Source organism: Notothenia coriiceps, unplaced genomic scaffold, assembly GCF_000735185.1.
Source record: "Notothenia coriiceps isolate Sejong01 unplaced genomic scaffold, NC01 NC01_scaffold00015078, whole genome shotgun sequence".
Classification (NCBI taxonomy): Eukaryota; Metazoa; Chordata; class Actinopteri; order Perciformes; family Nototheniidae; genus Notothenia; species Notothenia coriiceps.
Window position 1 is genome coordinate 81 of NW_011347779.1, and position 2,689 is coordinate 2,769.

A 2,689-nucleotide genomic window follows, 5' to 3' on the forward strand; every position below is an offset into this window, starting at 1 on the left:
ACGCTTACAATGACAATGCTAACATGTTCACCTGACAATGCACAATGCTAACATGATCACTATGACGATGCTAACAAGCTTCCAATGCTATCATGTTCACTATGAAAATGCTAACACGCTTACAATGACAATGCTATCATGTTCACTCTGACAATGCTCAAATGCTCACTATGATTACGCTAACACACTGATTTTTAGCAGACATAATGTTTAATATGTTTTCTCCATCATGTGATCCCGGTCTTTTGTTAATAATAATAATAACTGTATTTATAATTTTGTCCATGCTTTAAAGGTGTGTCTGTGGGAATCATCATCATGTTAGCGATGCGCGTGGCTCAAATCCTCCTGTTGACGGTCATTACTGTTCTTCTCTTTAAAGCTCGAGGTGAGAGAATTCATACCGACATACATTATTTTCAGATGCAATAACACTCATCCTGCCAACATCTTTGGACTACTGACAGAATAATAAACAGATAGAAGTAAAATCGTAATTTATTGAATCTCAAAAAATTGTAGATTATGTAAAAATGCCCTCTGAAATTGTTATTTAAGTTTAATTTGCATGATTTGATGAATGGAAATAGGGAACGTGTGTGTTTTTTATCCATTTTTTTAATGATTTCTATCTTATTGATTTGAAGTTTCACCTAGGTGCTTTTTACTGCGATCCCCAAGCTCCCTTATACATGGTATTTAAACATTTCATTTGAAAAGCACCAATACAAACAGAAGGAGAACACAATGATATGAAGTCAGTAAGAACAAATGTATTGACAATGACACAAGACATTTACAAATAAACATGTGATTTCATCAACAAGATACCACTTGGATCAGATGGATGAAAGAGGGTTAATACAAAATGAAAGTTCACAGCTTACATTTTCCTCTGTTGTTATTTTCTAAGGAAACAAGAGACCACCTGCTGACCTGACTGTGAGTTGAAAATCATAAGAAAAGTGGATGCAACAATTATAATTAATTGTAATGTTGGTGGCTTTTGTTGAATGTCATGCCTCTCTTTTCCTATTTTTCAATCTTCGACTATACTATTATTGAAGACAAAAATATATCAATAAAATGTTGGCAGTATATGTTTATGTTATAGCATTGGAGGAATGGAAAAGTCCTAAACTCCGTAAGAAGACCTACAAGTAAAACGGTGTGGGTTTAATATCATCAACATAAAAGAGCTAGAATTAAACATTTCTTTATTTCCATTTGAACTTATTTGTTGTTTTTTTTCCATAGGTGCATTACGATGGAAATGGACGTGGCGGCTCAGTGAAGTACGAAAACGTTGGAGAACCTTCTGTTTCTGTCCCTCACCCCAACACCTCCTTCACCCACCTGGCTACGGCCGTAACATAATAAAATATGCTTCATTAATCCGTCACAGCAGCATAGAAGACATTGCACATTAATTAGAGGTAAATAGAAATTAAAAAAACATTAAAATATGCAAAACAGTGAATATATACGTATCAATAATGAAGGATATATTCATTCGTTCAGATAATCAATATTTACAAAAGTGTATTTTCCTATTTAGACATATTTAAAATAAATAACTCAACATATTTTGGGTAGGGTCACGTTCAAATTTAAACCAATTAAATAAGATAAATATGAATGTATCCCTGTAGGGCAATACACAGAATAATAAAAATAAAACCTTCAAATTAAAATTACAACAACAATAGGAAAAGGTAAAACACAGAGATGTAAACATTTTGAAATTAAGAAAAATATCAGATTTTTTTAGATTTTCTGAAAAAAGACAGGAGGTTGCGATTTCCAGATAAAAGTGAAAATGTTGAAATTTTATGAAAAAAGTCAGATTTTTGAGATTTTCTGATGAAAGTCAAATTCTAACATTTTCAGAAACATTTAGAAATGTTTGGAAAAAAGTGTGATTTTCAGAAAAAAGTATAAACTCCCTAGAAACTACAGAAAACAACTTCTAAAAACGTTTTTACGAACACATCAATATGAATGTATTTCCGCAAGTTTTCGAGATTGGTTTTAGATTTGTAAGTTGCTTAGGTTGCTGGTAAATACTGTATGTTTTGCTAATGTTGCAGGTTTGAATGAGCTGTGCTTCTTAAAGGAGGTCATTACAGTTATATTACATTATAAATGATGATATGATCTTCTAAAAATCTTCTAAATCTAATTAATGCCCACAATGTACAACATTATTTTGTATTACGGCTGATTTTTATTCCATATTTTATTCCTCTATTTCACATGTGTCAAACCCAAGGCCCGGGGGCCAAATCAGGGCCTTGGTGGATTTAATTTCGGCCCGCAGGATAATTTCTAATTACTATTAGATCTGGCCCGCCGGTATATTGCACGCACACCTTCACTCCATCCTGAGGGTCTCCTCAGCTCAGAGCCTGAGCCCAAACATTGATGACCTTGCACCCAAGATGAGATGCCAAGTATCTGAGCTAGCATCACAGAGCAGCACACTGAGTTTAATGGATGTTTCCTTCTGCACTTTCTCTCTCACGACAACAGGGCATGTTTGGTTTCTCTTTGAGGGAAATAGTTTTGTTGAAGCTGTTGTTGGCCTGTGGGAAAATGTAATCATAAGAAATGACTCGGAAGCTGCAGATAGAGCCATAAGAAATGAATGCAGCTGATTATTTAATGTTTATTGTTGTTTTTATAGGCA

At 33.9% G+C, this 2,689-nt stretch overlaps 1 long non-coding RNA gene across 1 annotated transcript; it reads left to right on the forward strand.

Annotated features, from left to right (window-relative positions):
* The first annotated feature begins 298 nt into the window (after nt 1–298).
* Nucleotides 299–2,273, forward strand: LOC104948776 (uncharacterized). The gene is made up of 3 exons (XR_798729.1): nt 299–388; nt 914–942; nt 1,258–2,273. It is a non-coding gene; the product is annotated as an uncharacterized lncRNA (long non-coding RNA).
* The last annotated feature ends 416 nt before the right edge of the window (nt 2,274–2,689 follow it).